The sequence below is a fragment of the Ahaetulla prasina genome, chromosome 6 (assembly GCF_028640845.1).
Source record: "Ahaetulla prasina isolate Xishuangbanna chromosome 6, ASM2864084v1, whole genome shotgun sequence".
NCBI lineage: Eukaryota > Metazoa > Chordata > Lepidosauria > Squamata > Colubridae > Ahaetulla > Ahaetulla prasina.
This window is the reverse complement of record NC_080544.1, coordinates 83,624,217-83,644,522: the sequence shown is the minus strand read 5'-3', so window position 1 is coordinate 83,644,522 and position 20,306 is coordinate 83,624,217. Positions and strand designations below refer to the sequence as shown.

Here is a 20,306-nt window from a genome sequence, read left to right as displayed (position 1 = left end):
GTGCATTTCTGGTAAAAGCCACACAATTTATCAGCACCTCCAGTCGATCAAAATACAAGCGAATTCTTAGCACTTGCATATGTAACTTAAGGACTCTCCAGAACTTGTGAACCTGGGCAAAATCCCTCGGGATGCCAAATTATAGTGCTCTCCATATAAGGAAGTACAACTAAACATGTCACATGTTAATCTAAATGCGGTAGGCAATGTGTCAGCCTCCCCCCCCAAAAAAAACCCCAAAAAACATGGGCTCCCGCTTTACGCTTTACAGCATTTACTTTAAATATTTTTTGGGGGGGGACCTCCAACAAGGGGGGAAATTAGGGTGGAATCGCGCTTCTAATTTTTGCCAGGGGAAGTAAGGCTTCGGACTCGGAGGGGTGGCTGCAATACGGAGCGCTATGATACGCGAGGCCTGTCAAAGTCAAGTGTCCTACCCCCGACAGCCAAGTGGAGCGGCGCTGGGTCTAAAATAAGGGACACGCAGCACGCCAAGTTCAGGGTAGTAACATAAGCCCGAAACAAAGGTCAACGAGGGAATGGGGGGGGGCTTTTCGTACACCTGCTTAGCCTCAGCCTTTGGGCGCGAGCGTGTGTGTTTGTGCGTGCGTATCTGTGCAGATTGCAAAACTGCACGACCCTGCAAAGCAGCAGCACTCTCTCTCTCACACACACACACACACACAAACACAGACCGCGTATCCGCGGCAAGAGAGGGAAACGGCGGCTGGAGGCAGAACTGCAACTGCGACCTTCTGCCTTTCGTTTTCTTTCCTGTTTTTAAAAAAAAAAAAAAAAAAAGGACGGCGAGGGGAGAGAGAAGAAATCCTTAAAAACTGTGGCGGGGATCTCCAGTTCCCACCGCCGCCAGTGGCGGCGGCCCTCGAAGATCGCTTCCTCCGGCCCGGGACGTGAAAAAAAAAAAAGCCAGGCGGCTTCTATGCGACTCCGATCTAAAGCGCAGCCCAATCGAAACCTAAAGCATTGCTGGCTCTCTCTCGCTCTCTTTCTCTCCCCCCCCCCCACCGCAACCTCCCAGCCTTTCCCCGCCAGTCTTGATCGGCAACAAGGAAAGACGTCTTACCTCTCAACATTTTTTCAGAGGCAACCATCAGATCTCAGACGGGTCGACCAAGGCATTTTGGGGGGTATTCGGGAAAGGACGACCCTCCCAAACCTTGTTTTTTGTTTTGTTTTTTAGAAAAAAGAAAAAAAAAAGAAAAGCATAAATAAATAGAACCAAAACAAGCTCTGGGGGGAAAAAAGGCGGGGGAAGGGAGAGAAAAGGGGAGGGGGGAAAAGATGGGACGCGCCACTCGCCTTGTCACAGCGGCATTCTCGTCGCCCTAAAACCTCCGGCAGCTGCAGTGCAAAAAGACTGTCGCCGACGGCTGTGCAGGGCACGCTCTTATCTGAAGCGCCGAGTTTCCGCTGCTGCCTGCGCCGCCCCTCCCCCATCCAAGCAAGCTCTAACCAGGAAGCCACTGGGCGTACGACTGCAAGAATGCAAAAAGGGAGGAAGGAAGGGAGGGAAATATAAAATAAAATAAAATTACACGGTGTACAGAAGACGCGGGGAGGTTAGGCGGGGGCGCGCACAAGAGCCCCGCGCGCCCTCCCGCGGCCCCCACGCGCGCGCGCGCGAACCGTCTAGCGCGCGCTGCTTCCCACTTTGGTGTCTGGTCTCTCTCTCCTCTCCCTCTCTCTCTCGTGTCTGTGCGCGCGCTTGTCTGTGGAAACAAGGTTTGGAAGTGGGCACCAGCGAATAGATTCGACGGGGAGAGGATGGGGAACCCGAGGCCCGAGTGGTTGGGTGAGGGGGGGGGGCGCGCGGCTGAAAGTGGCAAAAGCGAACGCCAAGCAGCCGCCGAAAGCGCGGTCCCCTTCGAACGCTCGCCTTGGTATCTCCCAAGTCGATTTGTACAACTTGAGAGGAAAAAAAAGAGGAACAGAGCGAGCGAGAGGAAAAACCAGGCACGCACGTAGGCACGCACGCGCCACATCCCTCTCTCTCTCTCGCCAGCCTTTCCCCCCTCCCTCCCCCGGGGGGGAGGGTCGTACTGTAAATGCGGCGGGTACCAAAAAAAAAAAGGTCTCTTTCGGTGGAGCGTCTCTGAGGTTGGGGCAGGGGGGGGGGGGACAGGATAATTGGTCTCGGCTCTGTTGCTGCAAAGTGGAGGCGCCGGATGGTATCCCACCCACAGGCTTTGCAGCACTAACTGTAAAACTACTTAACATTCAAGGCACCTTGCAAATTCGCTCGATCATCAGATGACATCTCTAGCTTCTTCGGTTCTTTTTAAACACTGCGCATTTTTGGTGCTTCTCCTTTTAGCCCTGAGAATTTCAGGGCTCCCGGTTCTATTGGAGCCAGTCCAAGGGTGCCATATGCGGGAGGGGGGGAGGGAGGAGTAAGGAACCAGAGATGGGTGCAGAAGAGAAGCCCAGTTCCTAGATCTGAATTCTCTCCCCGTTCAGACAGATTACGGTTCTCATAGCTCACTAGGGTAAAAAGACCGTTTGATTTGGGCTTCACGTATTCATAGACTTACCCGATTTAACTCAAGGGCTGACAAAAAGTAAAACGCTGCACAATTCAGCCGTTTTGGCCTGTAAACAGTAGGCCCCAAACCTATCATTTGAGCCCCCACCTACCGCCTGCAGTAAAGCAGTCCAAGAACAGGGAGAGAAACTCATTTGTCAGAAGTTCCGATGAGCTCCAAGAAAATCATGGTGGTGTCCTCCTCTCCTATTTTTTCCATGCATTGGTGCCCACTCAAGTGTGCGCCTATTTATATATTATTAGCCCAAGGCAGTCTTGGAACATTACCACATCTACATCAGGTTTGAAACTATTAAATTACTGTTCACACAATGCCAGTATCAGACATGCTTAAGCTGAATGTGCATTCCTGCCAATATTAGATTTTTTTTTCATTTGCATTGGAGAGACAAGACAATTGAAATGCTGATATGGGATTTCATTTGTGAAGGGTGGTGTTAGATACCCTGGACTAGCACTTGTGCAAAAAAGGTTCTTGTGCAAATCATTCAACGCTGGTACTTAATGACTGTGCACTAATCCTTTTGAAGTTTTGAGGCATGTAGATATCCATGCTATTGGGCCTCTCTTCTGCACCAATTATGTGCTGATAAATTGTGTGAAGTCATTTAAAGGTGCTCTTCCCTTTATTAGGAGGAAATGCTAGAAATAAATTGAAATCTCTTTTGTCTCAGATAGAATAGTCTATTACCAATTTATTTACACAGGAGAAATTGTTAGTTTCCGAAGATAATAAAGTACTATCTTTATCCACCAGTCCATATAAAAGCAATTGGCCATTTCATGCCAAAAGTTATGCTGTTATCTATACAATACCTGTTGCCAAAAGTCATCTGAGGGAACAGGACAAAGAGCACCTTAGATTCAACTTCTCACCAAAAACAGGTGTCTTGTAGCTAACTGCTGGCAGTTCAATTGATGCACATGTATTACAATCTCTGGGTGCTGGGTAGATCCTGTGTATTTGTGAGTGCTTGTGTAATCCCATAATAGTCATCTTAACCCAACTAGGATCTTGCCCAACTGCCAGCTAAATCTTGCAAAAAACAAAAACAAAAAAATCCCATAAATGGAGCCCTGAGGCTGCAACAGTCTTCTGCCTTACCCTGCAAACATTTGTCAATATAACCACTGTATAGTCCCTGTACCTGGTCAAAGCAACATATAAGAATTTTTTTTTAATGTTTCTATTTGTTTGTTGATTGTACCTTTGTTTGTTGATTGCATGACTTCCTTTTGGTGCAGCTGTTTAAGCCTGATTAAAAAGTGCGGTGATAAAATATGTGGATTATGGTATATTTATTTGATGTTCTCGGACCATTTGTGAAGGCCATTCTTCTTGAATAAAATATTCAAAATTCTTGTCACTAAACTGAAACTACAAATAATGATAATTGTTCTTCACTAGGTGAAGAAATGATGGTCTGAAGTGGAAGTAATTTCACTTATTTATTTATTTATTTATTTATTTATTTATTTATTTATTTATTTATTTATTTATTTATTTATTTATTTATTTATTTATTTATTTATTTATTGCATTTGTATACCGCCCTTCTCCCGAAGGCCTCAGGGCAGTTAACAGCCAATTTAAAAGATACAATAAATACACATTAAAAACAGACTAAAAATTTATATAAATAGTGGCCAAAAATATTAAAATACTAAATAATACAAAAAACTAAAACCCCATTTAAAATTACTTAATCAGGCTAGCCCAGCTCGATGGAATAAAAGAGTCTTCATCTCACGGCGGAAGGTTCGAAGGTCGGGGAGTTGGCGAAGCCCCAGAGACAGCTCGTTCCAGAGGGCAGGAGCCCCCACAGAGAAGGCCCTACCCCTGGGGGTCGCCAGTCGACATTGTTTCACCGACGGCACCCCAAGGAGGCCTTCCCTGTGGGAGCGCACAGGTCGGTGGGAGGCTGTTTGTGGCAGTAGGCGGTCCCATAAATAGCCCGGTCCTAAGCCATGGAGCGCTTTAAAGGTGGTAACCAACACCTTGAATTGCACCCGAAAGACCACCGGAAGCCAGTGCAGCCCGCGCAGGAGAGTTGTTATATGGGAGCCACGAGATGCTCCCTCTATCACCCACGCGGCCGCATTCTGGACCAGTTGGAGCTTCCGGGTGCTCTTCAAGGGGAGCCCCATGTAGAGAGCATTGCAGTAGTCCAGACGAGATGTAACGAGGGCATGGGTGACTGTGCGCAGAGAAACCAATGCATTTAAAAATAAAAATGCTTTGGAAGAAACTATAATCCCACTGGCAACAAAAAATAAGATACAACTTTATGTTACAGTATAATATATTGTAACTAATAACTAAAATTTCCTTACATATTACAAACTAAGACATTACATTACACTGTCTTAGTAACAGAGTGAGATAGGGGTTTAGTGCAGCAGAGCAGAGCATTAAAAAAACTCTAAAATTCATATCTGACAATACTTTTATTGCAATCCAAAGGTCACATAACAAGAAGTGAGGTGTTTTTTTTTACCAATAAGAGAATTGCTTAACTATGCATTCTCCTCTTTTATTTTGTTTTGATTGTTTCTATGCGTTACTGTGTTTACTTTCTTTATAAAATGACCACCCAACTGGAATCCGAACAGGCAATCAACCAAAACTACCAGGTCATTCTTTATAATATGTGGAACTGCTTAAGGGATGTTACTGAATCAATCCAAGACTGTACATGTGGAAATCATTAGCCAAGATCAGTTTCTGAGGAGCTAGAAAAAGACTACTGAACAGACCAGTTTAATGTTTTTAAAACAGGCTTTAGTCAGCGTCCTAAATTTATAAGTAGGGAAATATCTATTCAATCAAACAGCTGTAAAGTACTTTTATACTTTTGATTACCTGTGTAGTAACTTTCAACTATCATTTAGTTCCTACTTACGGAGTGGGTTTGAAGGGTCACAGAAGCAAGTATTTTATGTAAGAGTTCCTATTTTGGGAACAGTTTTCTCCTTACTAAAGCAAGGCAAACCCCATTCATATGTCCTTCCAAAAGCATGTTTTGGAAGGCTTTAAGAGACTGATTGATACTAGAATCACATGTGGGTTATTGTTATATAAATTGTTTACATTTAAAATATATTTTTACTGTTACTTGCATTGTCAAGTTGCTACCATTACTCTGATATACACTACAGGAGCCATTCAGAATGAAACACTTTATCCATAACTTAAATGCAATTAAGCTTTATGAAATGTTTGCAGTACTACTAATATTATTAGTAATATGAGATGCAAGCTGTATTTGCTTGTAGTCACAGTGTCGTGTCTCAATATATAATATGTGAATATCTATTTTATGGCAGAACTAGCTGTGGTTTCAAAAACAAATTACAAAAATACATACTTCTAATGTATAAGTGGTGCTTGGGGCCATTCCTCTAGGAAATCTCTTACTTGCCTAGTGAACAGCAAGTATTGTTTATGAACAAGATACAAAGAAATCCAATAGGACATAGATGTTCTTTCTCCACATTGACATTGAACATAAGTAGGAAAAGCAATTCTTCACTCATTGTTCCCATCTCTCAACATTTTAGTAACTAATAATATAGTAATTTGCCATCAGATTTTTAAGCTGCATGGAAGAAATAGCAACAATCTACTAGTAAGGGTCCTTGTATGGATCACAACCTCACTGGTTCATCCACTGATAATTAGTTATTGATGATTGAACATGCTGTTCATGACAGTCTTTGTAAATAAATCAGTTTTTCATGTTAACTGTTTCATGAGATAAGCCATGGCATTATTACAAAACTCCAAATGTGCCTATTGGCCTAGAAAATGTGCCCCATTTGTGATGTAGTCTATTTGTTAGAGGTACATACTGTTTCATTCTCTTTGTCCTCTTCATAAAGCATCCTTCTCATAGGTCAAAGTAGATATTTCTTTCCATTCGCTTGAACAACCTGTACCATGAACGACGCTAATGAAGCATTGGAAATAAGAAATAAAGAGAAGAACACTGGTGAGATTTTAGTTTCCCATTAAGTATTTTCCATAGTTTTGCAAAATAAGAAGCATTTCACTAATGCAAATTTAAGTTCCTGTTTTTGAACAAAAGGAAGATGTAACCATCTTGAAAAAAAGTGAAGGTCATATTTGGGACAGAAGCAAATTCTTCATAGACCACACTCAGCTAAGCAAAGGAAAGAAATAAAACCCGTATATTGTCATGAAGTTGACCTTGCATTTAATTGTGCAAGGACCAATTCCACTATCATCAAAATATTACATAAAAGGCTGGAAAAGAAATATTACTATACCAATGATGCATGAATGAGCCATAAATTGTAAAGCTACACACACACACGTGCGCGCACACACATACACACACACACACACGCAGAGAGAGAGAGAGAGAGAGAACCTATACCAATTGCTATAACGTTTAATAAGTTTGTGCAGCCTTCAGAAGCTTTCAATTCTAAACCACAAAGCTAGCTTTCGTCAGAGCTTCTGTAAAAGTACTGTATTCTTACCCAGTCAGTTTAACACTAAGCAATAATCTAAGGAGAACACTGAGCTATTTTTTTAATATTTGTGCTGTGCTTTGACCCCAGTTCAAAATTACATATATGAAGAAACACAGTTTAAAATTCTAGCTGCCAGTTGCTTAGGATAGGAACAGGGTGTCATGGATAATACACTATATGTGAAATGTGGATTATAGTTTGCTTTGTGCAGTCTGAATTATAACAGAAAGAGAAATAATGAAGCTGGGGTACTTTCTAACTTTCACTCCCTACTAGCAAATTACCTAAACTGCACTTTTGTAAAGACTTGTTACTGCAATGCAAATAACACTACATTGAGTTATTTAACGAGGCATCTTTGTTCCTGTGAGATTTATTAGATTTATATGCATTGAGTTCACATGCTCAGAACCTCTATAGTGTGAGATGTAAACTCATAAAAATCTTAACTAAGGTGGGCAGTTTAAATGTTTAAGATTCTCTCTCTCTCTCTCTCTCTCTCTCTCTCTCTCTCTCTCTCTCTCTCTCTCTCTCTCTGTGTGTGTGTGTGTGTGTGTCTCCCTCCCCCCCTTGCCCCCTCTTTTTCTTTCTTTTTCTCCTTAACTGAAGAAATAGATACTGATGTGGAATATCAGCAGCAGCTCTAGTATGCAATGCCTACACAAATCATTCAAAGGCTCCAAGGAAGGAAGGAGGGAGGGAGGGAGGTCTGAGAAGATACTTGATGCTTCTTTCATTTATTTATTTTATGAACGTTATTCAAAGTCTACATATTAGTATGAAAAAAATAATCATTTATTCCAGTTCAGTTAAAGGCATAGCATAGACAATGAGATTACTAATTCTTATCTTCACAGGGAGGTTTTTACCACATGGATTCTAGGGGCATATCATGTCCTGTTCAAAAGAAATTTCTGAAGATCTTCATGAAAATCTTATTATCAGCTAGAAAATGTTATCAAGTCATTTCTAAAACCCTGGGGCTCTACTAATCCGTGGTTAGAGAAATGAAGAAGTGTGAAATGAAGAAGTATGATGGCAACAAACTCTCTTTCTCAGAATGAATATTTTGCCAAAATTTCTGCAATGATGCAAATTGAAATAATCCAGGATGATGCCAGAACTACATCCAAGGATCTCTATCATCTAATGTTTGTGTTCATGATTCTAGCATCAGACAAATGCTACATAAAAATGAGATTCACAAGAAAGTAGCAATACACAAATCATTGCTCACTAAAAGAAAAGCTAGTGTCCCTATCAAACTTGCACCTACTGACCCCAAAATTATTGGATAATATTTCAAACTTCTGGAGGAACACTTGATGGACAGATTAGTTAAAAGTGGATTTTTAAAGACTCTATAGATACTATTATTTTTGGAAATATAGTAGTTAAAAACTGAATTCTACAATAAAAATCACATCCTTACTGTTAAGCATGGAGGTGGTAATATTATGGTTAAAAGTACTTTTAAGAATTCAATGACTTACTATTGTTGAAAAAACTATGAATTCTGTTTTGTACTAGAGAATTCCATAAAAAAATACCTGTCCATCCCCTGAAGCTGATACATAAATGGATTATGCGGCAAGGAATTGACTTCAAACTTATAAACATGTATACTGTTACGAAAGAATGGATGAAGAACACATTAAATATTTTGGCAACTAATACAAGATCTGAAATTAGTATATTGGTTCATACTAATAAATCTTCAAATATTATTGAAATAATATTGAGGAATATTCATTCATTAATGAATTACAGGGGGGGGGAATTGTTTCAATTCCTTCAGCTAAAGGATGTCTCAATTAGTTAATTCAAACTTGGCAACTTTAAGATGCATGGATGCAGAATTCTGGCTGGGGAATTCTAGAGCTTGAAGTTCACACATTTTAAAACTGCTAAGTTTGAAAGATGCTGGCCTAAATCAAAAGGGACATTACTTTTTCCACATGGGCATATTACATTGCTTTGTTGATGAAACACAAGAAGCAAACAAAAAAGTGTTATTACTAGTTCTTTCAAACTCCTTTTATGTTATCACTACTGACTAAAAGGGAGAAATACTTTTACAGAAGATATCACTGCTTTAAATTCTGTTACTCAGGAAAATAGTCCTTATTCATTGCTCACCCCCACCTCCTGAACTCAGAATGTTAAAATTACTTTTTTCTGTTTGCTTTTTCCTCAGCTGAGAATCATATAGCTTACTTCCCAGAATTCAAAAATGCATTCAAACTTTTAAAATAATGGATTCCTTCACTTTATTACACCAAACTTATGCGCTTAACTCTCTTGTCAATAGCAGCCTTTTCTCTACAATGGAACTGTAACAAGTGCAGTTCCTGATATATGAAATTTGGATTTCTCCACTTCCTCTCAAGCAATTGTTTCCAAATATTCCCTGAAGTTTCCTGATAAAGTTTGAGTGAGAAAAACTTTAGATAACTCTTCAGTCAAGGATTAGTATATCTTTCCAGAAGGCCTTGATAGGTTTTTGTGAGATACAGAATTTATTCCAAACTCTGTACAACAGAATGAAGGCTGAATTATTATATAAATTCTATTTTACTAAGGAAGGTAGTCTGTGTTTTAAAATCATTTTTAACTACATTGTATCTATAATGTATCAACAGGTAACATTTTTAAGAACACTACAGTGGTTTTCCCTCTACTCAGTTTAGGTTATATAGTAATTTGCTTTACAATAATATCATCAGCTCTTTGCTAGTGTAAACCACTTGAAATTGTGGACTGTGTAGGAGAGATAAACTTAATTGCTAAAGATGGTTGATTCTGTACAGAATGAACTTTTGGCTCTGCCTCTTATATCCCTTTTTATTAAACTGCAGCTGTCTGATCTCCACATTTCCAGTCTCACTATCTCTGGCTACACTTTTAAAAATTTAAACTTTAGGAAATTCAACATAACCCATTCAAAACAAAATTTTTCATGCTACTTGTAGTATACCTCCATTAAAAATTCTGAATTTGATTTTTTTTAAAAAACACATTTGCCTATTTTTAAAATGCGGGTTTTAACTTCTGTATCTCTGGAAAGAAAACAAGACTTTGTACAGTATATCAGCCCTGAAAGGACTATAAATGTGTTGTTGCATTTTAGCTATTAAAATGCCTTCTGTAAGTTAAAAATGCCAAAGTGAATGTTAAGTGCTACCTTAACATTTGTTTCTTCTCTAAAATTTCCAAACAGACTCTCAGTATCATAAATTTTCCAATTTCTCTTGAGCAATGTGTTGAAATAGAGGAGCTGCACAAGCACAGAATTGTGTAGAAAGAGAAGCAACTTTCTTGCATATAAAAAAAACCCAAGCAACCTGTTCTATCTTAGAAAAGCATAAAGAAAAGCAATAAAAGTTAAGGTCTGTGATGTAATTTTTCATGCATAAACCTCCATAATACACATTTATTTCAAGGCTCCGTTGTTATACAAGTGTCTCAATAAGACATTGCTAAAATTGGTTTCCTAAACGGCTTGTTAAAATACTGCAAGTCACTGTTCAGATAAACAGATACTGTAGACAAACAGTTGAGCTTTAGGATTGCATTGATTCATGTCCTAAATTTATGCTTCAAGCAGTTAAAACAACGAACAACTAGTTTCAAAATGTTATAGTTTTTCAAACCTTTGCCTCTCTGAGGCTGAAAAGCTTTAATACAAGACATAAATTTACTTTCAGCATAAAAGTGTGTATGTGTGTCTGTAGAGTGTTTGTGTGCTTTATTCTGCCTCAAACTCTTAATTTGCTGCTAAATCTACAGGGAGTAATTTGGATAATGGTTACCTTAAACCCCTGTCTATAGCATTGTCTATAGGGAATTCATTATCTTTAGCAGCATAGATCTTAAAACCTGTTACCAAATTGGTATGTTAAATAAGCAAAATATAATGGATCTATTTTTTAAAAAATACATTGCATTTATATTCCTCTGGTTGGCTTATAGTGCTCTCTCTGGACAAGTAGGGCTAAAAAGTAGTGACTGGCCCCAGAAGTCATCCCCTGAGCTCCATGAGCAAGTGGCGAGTTGATCAACTAGCTTCTAGTTGAAATTCAGCCTTTTAGCAAACACACTACACTGATTCTTCATGCATTGTTTTGCTGTTACAAGTCCCTTGAGCAACTCAGCCAAATAGTGAAAATTTCTACATAGGTAAAATTGGAAAATAAGGTATCTCTACAAGTACTGAGTATATAGAAAATTGATATAGGTAGAGTCACTCATTGTTGCCAATAACATTCTCTCACACCATGACAATTCCACTAGTCCAGAACTTGGGGGAACACTTGATCTGTGTCATTTCTTATTTCAATGTTATAAATGTAGATTTTTAAAAATTACATGTCTTATTGCTCCATTGAATTTTGCTATTATTCTATGGTTGGTTGGTTGGTTGGTTTTTCTCTCTCTGTCTCTCTGTCTGTCTGTCTATCTTTTTGTGTGTGTATCTCTGTCTCTGTCTCTGTCTCTGTCTCTGTCCCTGTCTCTGTCTGTCTCTCTCTCTCTCTCTCTCATTGATTTATTGTGCAATTTGGAGCACGGATCACAACAATGCAGAGAGTTACTTATTGAAGTCAGATTATTTGTCCATCCGAGCAACTTGCAGGTCTGCAATAACCCCTTGGAATTCTTTTTCTTTTTTCTTTACCATCCCTTGAGATTATTCTGTCCAGGCTACCAGATGTTGGTGGCACTTTGCTGAAAAATCAACAGTGCTATTTCCTGCCATTTTGAGGAAGGAAACGCATGAACACTGGAATGCAAGCAAACTGTAGCATAGTTTAAAAAGATGAGAGGGGAAAAAAACTGCCACCAAAAAGTTTAGAAAACAAAAACCTCAAGATCTTGGCCTTGCTGATATGTGCAGCATGGCTTCCCCTGCTTTGAACTATCTATTGTGTCTGGGTCATCCACCAATAATACTAAATATAGTCCTTAGCCATTAAAAACGTTCTCCAACTGGCCATTATTGAATACTTTTGCCATCAACAGATCTCAATATTTAAGTCTGTTTAGAAAGATTCTAACCTCTGGGTTAACAGAGAAGAAATTTGCATTGTTAGCTATGTGTTACACTTTCAATTAACTGAAGATGCCTATAATTTTCACTATCAATGGACAAGATAGTGAAAGATATAACAGATAGCCTGTTATTAAAACACAGCTGCCTGCAATTACTGCAGGTTCTAGTCCCACCAGGCCCAAGGTTGACTCAGCCTTCCATCCTTTATAAGGTAGGTAAAATGAGGACCCAGATTGCTGGGGGGGCAATAAGTTGACTTTGTAAATATACAAATAGAATGAGACTATTGCCTTATACACTGTAAGCCGCCCTGAGTCTTCGGAGAAGGGCGGGATATAAATGTAAATAAAATTAAAAAATTAAAAAAAATTCTTTAAACTTGCCCAAATAGCATTAAATGGCAGCACTTAATACAGTATATCTTGGTGAAAAAAAATAGCTCAGGAAAGTTGGACCTGATTATTATTTGGACTTGATTAATACTTAGGACCATGGCTGTAAGTTGGACTGGGAAATCAAAAATACTTCCTAAAAGAAGGCTAAGGAATACATCTTAGGCCAAGCTAACAACATGGATGTCTCCATGAAATCAACAAGAACAGCTCAACAGAAAGAGACTCTGCTTTTATATTGGATGTTGGGCTCCTGCCCTTCTTCATCACTGTTGCCCATATATGAGCAAAGAGCAGCTTATTAATATCTTCCTGAAGAGGCATTACTCATTTAATCTTGTACTGCTCCTTATTTTTCTTAATGTTAATAAGACTAGAATAAAATGTTTTCCTTATTCATATTCTGTCATGGGAGCAGAATTCAAAACAGTGATAAATTAGAATAACTGAATGATAGCCAGCATGTCCACATAACCAAGAGCTGTGAGCCAAAAGGTACCATAGGCAGACCAGCTTTCCTCAGGAAAATTGAGAAAGAAGAAACAGGCCGTAAACTTCTTGTATTTTAAAGGAGTTTTAGTTTTAAGAACAAAACTGATGTGAGGATATATCTCATGATTTAGTTTGAATTCTAAGCTTGCATGCATATGTGCCAACACACATACATACACACAATCAGTAAAAGATTTGCTATTATTTTCAAATCTGTCAAATTTAGCAAAGATTCAAGGAAAAGAAATGTCTGTGAATCTTACAAGGAACTTTCTTGCCTTATGTTGAAAATTTGGCTCTTCAAGAACCTCATTTAATGAACCCAAAATATTAATTTCATCGAAGAAAGACAGCTTCAACATTTACATACTGAGAGATAAACAATGTCTGCTGCTTCCTTTCTTACAAAGGCATGCAAGTATATAAATAGCATTGCAAAATTATAGCTATTCCTTGCCTCCATAGCAGGAATTTTGCCTGAAAATAGACTTCTTCTCCTCTGAGTAATTTGATATGCACATTTGATCTGGCTCAGTTTTTGTACAAATATATATGCACTTAGATCCCTGGTAATGGCATTACACCTGATAGCAGTTCACATTAACAATTCTTTGTCTTTTACCATTGTTTTTCAAATAACAGCCTGCCTCTGGGGGCCCAAAGTGGATGAGATGCTTGATGATTTAGCACTGGATCTCTGGAGAGCTTTCATTTGAAAAACAGTCTTCTCCCAACATGAAGTCCTTTGATTATGTTGAAATACAATTCCCTTTATCTCCATAATAGATAGTCTGGGCCAGGGGTCAGCAACCTGCGGCTCTGGAGCCCCATTTGGCTCTTTCACCCTTCTGCTGTGGCTCCCTGTCACTCAAAATATGTGTCACAACCGCCAATGTGCGACACCCGCCGGCACACTATTTATTGAGCTTTTCAACCCCCAGTAGGCCAACCATGGATAAATCCAAGAAAAGAAAAGTTTCAGAAGAACTACATATGCTAGTTTTGTGGCCGCTCAAGAAATAGTCGGGCACGGGAAGGATTTTGTGGCTCCCGGTGTTTTCTTTTCTGTGGGAAACGGGTCCAAATGGCTCTTTGAGTGTTTAAGGTTGCCAACCCCTGGTCTGGGCTATATCAGTGTGAGTTAGGCTGTTATAAACGCAGTCTTCTGATAGATAGGGTGTGGAGAAAAATATACCTGTTTCTGCAGTCCATTTTCCTAACTTAAATGCCTTTTGTTTCAAGCCAGAAAACCCACACATTTTGCTATGCAAGATTTCTACCCTAGGACTAAGAGAATCTCAAACACAACACATAGCTGTTTAGAACACATCTCACAGAACTAAGGAGATTTCAAGAATTTTTTGCAGATTGGAATATATAAATACACTGTAAATGAAAGACTCCTTCCTGTTTATTGCAGTTAAATATTAACTAGGATTGGGAATAGATGGGCAGCTACCATTGAGCAAGGCTGACTGGGCAATTTCCCTTTATTTCAATCTGTCTTGGCTGACTGCTCACAGATCTCCCGAGGATGTTCCAATGAAACTCCTGATTCCTTCCACTCACCCTATCCATTGTCTTCTGATTCTTCTGTTTCCCACAATAGTGCCAAGCACAGTTGTATTTTCTGCTTCATAATCCCCTATCATGTGCCTCAGGATACCTTCCTTGTACATTTGTAAATTCCTATTTAGAATAATAATAATAATAATAATAATAATAATAATAATAATAATAATAATAATAATAATAATAATAATAATACCACCACCACCACCTTACTGGGATCTGCTCGCATAATTCGCTGATACATCACGCAGTCCTAAACGCTTGGGAAGTGTTCAACTAGTGATCTGTGATACGAAATCCAGCATAATTATCTCGTTTGCTGTGTATACTGTCATTTTGTGTAAATAATAATAATAATAATAATAATAATAATAATAATAATAATAATAATAATAATAATAATAATAATAATACTTGTGATAGATAGCTAGAAATGCCAAATCCAGTTTAAATACCTGGCTGAGGTATTTATATACTCCTCCCCAACAATGAATTTGTAGGTTTTATCAATGTGAACAATTGAATATTTGTAACGCATTCCAATGACTCAAACTGGATCCTAAGATTTTACAAATGGGGGAAAAAAATTCAAGCTATTCTTATTACAAAAATGATTACCATGCAGTGGATATTATGCAACTGCTGGTTGGGTATTTTTAAATAAAGATGATGATGATGATTCATTTTTTAAATTTTCTCAATTGTGTGTGTGTGTGGGGGGAGAAGGCGGGACTATTTCAATAGCAGAATAACAGAGCCAATCTTTATGGATGTTGATTTCATTTTAGCAGCACGATGAGGACACTACTGAGAAATTCACTGTTAGCAATCTATTTCATACCAGGAGATCAAATCATTATTAATGCTTTTGTAATTAATTTCAGTTTTCAGAGATTATTACCTTTTATGAAATATTGAGATGGGCAATGACCTATCCTGATCAACTAGCAATTAATCTAATTAAGGAGATCCTAATGAAGCACTGCTGTGATCCGCTGTTGGAGAAAAGGTTTGGGATAGCCTCCCTCAATCTAGTGCCATTCAGGCAAGTGATGTTGATAATTGGTAATTATGGGAATTGTACTCCCATACACCTACACACATCTCAGGAAGCGGGTTAGGGATCTAAATTTCCTACCTATTTATTCTTCCTATTCATGTTCCATATGATCTGCAATTTAAGAACATGATGACTTAAGAACATATTACCCATAACCAAATTCAACTCCATGAAGTCAGAAAAAGTATTACTACCTCCAACTTTAGACAAGAAAGAAAGTAGTGTTTAGAAAGCTGGTATAAGAGAGTACATTAAACCTATGCATCACCTTAGGTGAAATTCATTGGCAATTTTTATTCCATACTGAATGGAAGTTCTTTTTTACCAACACTGAAGTCTGAAAGTTCTCACAGCACTTTTTTTGAAGGGAATTTCCAGATGCAGTTAGGCAGAATAAAAAGAAAGAGTGATCCATTTTGGTATGTAAATGAATTAGGTAATTAACCATTTATAACCCTCCTGTGAATTCTTGGTACTTTTTTATGTTATTTTTTCTTTCATGCACAAAGTCCTGTTGTATAGTTTTCACAGCTTCCTTTATGTTTCATTTTACATTGTTTTGTTTTATTATTTTATTTTATTGTTGTTGTGTGCCGCCCAGAATTGGCTCTAGTTTGATTAGATAGACAGACAGACAGACAGACAGACAGAGCTAACAATCTATGAAAACGCACAGAAAGATAAATGGACATATATATTATCTTTGTTTTAGTTGGTCTTTATCATCAGGCTCTCTAGTAGGAATGGGTTGTACATGGTCAGTGCTAATTCTAAGCAATACAATGTGCATTCATTATAGTTTGTAAGAACATAAATGCCCTGCTATTCAATTGCTATGAGACATTCATAGCAGAGAGTACAAGGACAATAGCCACTCTGTAGCTTGCATTCTCTGCAGCTTCTGTTCAGAAGCATTCTGTTCCCTGATGGAAAACACGCAAACATGTATAGGCCTTCATATTTATTTATTTATTGCATTTGCATGTATATACTCAATGCGGTGTATGTAAGTTTCTGAGTTAAAATATCTATATTAAACAGAAGCAGAAAAACATCCAGGGTGAACTGGATGAATCTAGAGAGTTTGCTTGAATAAATCATGATTCATAATGATTCATCATGGTTGTGCAATCAGAGCCAGTATTTTTAAAATATTGCCTGAAAAGTGCTTGATCTCTCTCTCTCTCTCTCCCTCCCTCCCCCCCCCTCTCTCACACACACACTGGAGTTCACAGGAATTAGAACTTTACCATTCCAACTTATGAAAGTTGAGTTATGGCATATAACATGATGAACATAAAGAGAAAATTGGATATCCATAATAGTGTGAAAACTCTTTTAACATCTGTTCTTTGTCTCATAGGAGCCCATGCCTCTCAATGTTTATTAGAGACAAATTTAAGCAATTGCTAGGGATTTTTTTTTTTTGTTTCAACCATATGGGGAAGTACTATATGCTTCTACTTTGCAAAATTTGATGAATCCTCAAAATGTTTTCCTCTAAGGGGACATTAATCAAAGTTACTACTGAATATAATGCAACCTGCTTCTCAGTGGACATACTTAACATGTTATGACCTGACCGTATTCACTCTTATGAAAGACCCCCACAGCAGAACCTGAATTTCAAGAGAAATGGATTTCTATCCTGAAAAGAGGACCCAGGACAATGGCAGACTAATTTGCTTTCAAGCTGCGATCCTGGCTTCTCAGATTATGGACAAAAATAATCCAATGATCAAAACACTTTGCCACAGAACAAGATGTCCAGTATTTCAACTTTCAAATCTAAGTGTATATTTTTTTCTTCATAACTGGTAAATAGTGTCTGTAGCAGCCCTGAAGGCAGAAGAAAAGCTTAGAGGATGTAGGGACAGTACACAGATCTCTTCCCAACCACTTTGCAGTTTTACCTAAAATCCACTACCTGCCCTAAATTTGCCTTATAGTAAAGCTGAAGCTTCTTAACATAGCTGTTGAGTATCATAAAATCTTGAGGCATGATGACATGCAAGATAAGAAAATCCAACGTAAGAAATAAATTATTTTTTTTCTGTTTGCCAGACAAATATTGGAAAAATAAAATGCATCTCTCTCTCTCCCTCCCCCTCTCTCACACACACACACTGGAGTTCACAGGAATTAGAACTTTACCATTCCAACTTATGAAAGTTGAGTTATGGCATATAACATGATGAACATAAAGAGAAAATTGGATATCCATAATAGTGTGAAAACTCTTTTAACATCTGTTCTTTGTCTCATAGGAGCCCATGTCTCTCAATGTTTATTAGAGACAAATTTAAGCAATTGCTAGGGATTTTTTTTTTAGTTTCAACCATATGGGGAAGTACTATATGCTTCTACTTTGTCTCAGCAAAATTTGATGAATCCTCAAAATGTTTCCCTCTAAGGGGACATTAATCAAAGTTACTACTGAATATAGTGCAACCTGCTTCTCAGTGGACATACTTAACATGTTATGACCTGACCGTATTCACTCTTATGAAAGACCCCCACAGCAGAACCTGAATTTCAAGAGAAATGGATTTCTATCCTGAAAAGAGGACCCAGGACAATGGCAGAATAATTTGCTTTCAAGCTGCGATCCTGGCTTCTCAGATTATGGACAAAAATAATCCAATGATCAAAACACTTTGCCACAGAACAATATGTCCAGTATTTAAACTTTCAAATCTAAGTGTATATTTTTTTCTTCATAACTGGTAAATAGTGTCTGTAGCAGCCCTGAAGGCAGAAGAAAAGCTTAGAGGATGTAGGGACAGTACACAGATCTCTTCCCAACCACTTTGCAGTTTTACCTAAAATCCACTACCTGCCCTAAATTTGCCTTATATTAAAGCTGAAGCTTCTTAACATAGCTGTTGAGTATCATAAAATCTTGAGGCATGATGACATGCAAGATAAGAAAATCCAACGTAAGAAATAAATTATTTTTTTTCTGTTTGCCAGACAAATATTGGAAAAATAAAATGCATCTCTCTCTCTCTCCCTCTCTCCCTCCCCCCCCTCTTGTGTTCTTTAAAGTAATGGGAAATAATAGTGACTGAAAAATTAACACAGCAGCTGAATCTTAAAGAATTCTTCAATTATAGTTATCATATATGGGCTAGAAATACGGAGTATGGATGTTCAAAATTTTTGTATATATGCTTCCAATTTGTTTTAATATTAGCTTTTGAACTTTTTTGGGCTGAAGAATTGGTTTGTAGTATATTTTTTTGGGGGGGGATCTTTTCTGGAGGAAAACTTTACTGAAATATAATAATATAATTTCATAAATTTAGCGGATGAAGAAAAACAAAGGGTTGGAGAAGCACATAAAATTGAGTTAAGCTTAACCCCGGTCCCTTCCTCCAAGTCCTGAGTAGGATTCAGAAATCACATTGTATCCTAACAGCAATTAACATATCCTCACTTTTTATTCTCTGGTTTCTTTTTTTCAACTATCTTGATCTAGCCCCACTTACATAACTGCTTCATCTTAATTTTTAACTCAGAATCTCAAAAACCTCTTTTTTTCATAACAAAATACTTTTGTACTTCAACAGCATGTCTTTCTCTCTCTTCTTCTCATTGTGTTTCTTGTCTAATCTAGAGGTCCTGAGAATTTAAAAGCTTATTTGCAAGTTGGCAACATTTTACTTTGATGAAAAACAAAGTCTTTTAACATATTTTAAAGGGAAAATATGTTGCAACCGATCAGCTTACAATGTTTCCACCTCCTTTCTTCCTCTCTAGGCACTAATTTGTGTGTTTTCATTTTGTTCTCACAAATGGAAATGTCTTTAAAGAATGTACCCTTGCTTTGAAAATATGTCAAAAGATGCATGCACAACATTTTAACTTCTTTTTTATTTTTTCATTTTCAGTTTTTTTTCTATCTACATGGATTTAAAGAAGCAGGACACTAAGAATTGATGCCTTTGGGTGTTAGAGAAGACTCCTGAGAATATCTTGAATAGTCAATAAAACATCTAGTAAATCAGCTCAGAGTTCTCACTGGAGGCACAAATGACCAGGCTCATATTATCCTACTTTGGACATATATGCTCTAATGCTGGGAATGGTAAAAGGAAAGGCAAGAAGGGGATGACCAGCAGCAAGGTGGCTGGACTCAATTTCAGTGGCAATGAGTGCACCATTGAAAGGCGTGAAATAATAAGTTAGGAATAGATCATTAGATAGATAGATAGATAGATAGATAGATAGATAGATAGATAGATAGATAGATAGATAGATGATAGATAGATAGATAAGGTGAAGATTCCCCCGCACATGCATGCTAGTCGTTTCCAGCTCTAAGAGCCAGTCCTCATCTCCATTTTTAAGCTGAAGAGTCAGCGCTGTCCAAAGACGTCTCCCTGGTCATGTGGCTGACATGACTAAACGCGGAAGGCACACAGAGTGCTGTTACCTTCCACCAAAGGTGGTCCCTATTTTTCTACTTACATTTTTTATGTGCTTTCAAACCGCTAGGTTGGCAGAAGCTGGGACAAGTAATGGGAGCTCACTCCATTGCACGGCACTAGGGATTCAAACCGCTGAACTGCCAATCTTCTGATCGACAAGCTCAGTGTCTTAGCTGCTGAGCCATTGCATCCCTGATATATGTGTGTGTGTGTGTGTGTGTGTGTGTGTGTGTGTTTTCTGAGG

General features: G+C 38.2%; 1 protein-coding gene across 16 annotated transcripts in view; it reads right to left on the bottom strand.

The window, feature by feature from the left end:
• The window catches only part of MBNL1 (muscleblind like splicing regulator 1), a 206,839-nt gene extending 205,133 nt beyond the window's left edge, over positions 1-1,706 (bottom strand). For 5 of the 16 annotated variants that reach the window (XM_058188658.1, XM_058188663.1, XM_058188662.1 and 2 more), the window contains exons 1-2: positions 1,557-1,704; positions 1,085-1,177 (exon numbers count right to left, since the gene is read on the bottom strand). The gene's annotated coding sequence lies outside the window, so the exon portion shown is untranslated. Of the gene's footprint in view, positions 1-1,084; positions 1,178-1,556 lie in introns of all 16 variants that reach the window. The other 11 variants (XM_058188666.1, XM_058188671.1, XM_058188673.1 and 8 more) reach the window with 5 other exon arrangements.
• Between the last annotated feature and the right edge of the window lie 18,600 nt (positions 1,707-20,306).